Source organism: Herpailurus yagouaroundi, unplaced genomic scaffold (genome assembly GCF_014898765.1).
Source record: "Herpailurus yagouaroundi ecotype Mexico unplaced genomic scaffold, PumYag 189, whole genome shotgun sequence".
Lineage (NCBI taxonomy): Eukaryota > Metazoa > Chordata > Mammalia > Carnivora > Felidae > Herpailurus > Herpailurus yagouaroundi.
This window is the reverse complement of record NW_024412420.1, coordinates 5,327,082-5,327,416: the sequence shown is the minus strand read 5'-3', so window position 1 is coordinate 5,327,416 and position 335 is coordinate 5,327,082.

Here is a 335-nt window from a genome sequence, read left to right as displayed (position 1 = left end):
CCCCCCCCCCCCAGCAGCAGCTCAGAGCTGACATGAAAAGTGTAATAAACTGGGAGTATCAGTGTTCACTGAAAATATCACTTCACAAGTGAAAATATATCCAAACAGCCAGTTGTAGTTTGAGAGGCTGACCCTCCTCAAAAATGCAGCTGTCACCAAAAATACATTGGAAATCTGTCTCCTTCTCTCTCTCTCTCTGTCTCTGTCTCTCTCTCTCCCTACCTCTCTCCCTCCATCTCTCTCTCCTTCCCTTCTTCTTCTAAACTCTCCCTCTGTCTTACAATTTAGCTTTAATTGCCCTGTCAGCTCTAAAGGCTGCTAATTGACGCCTTTTA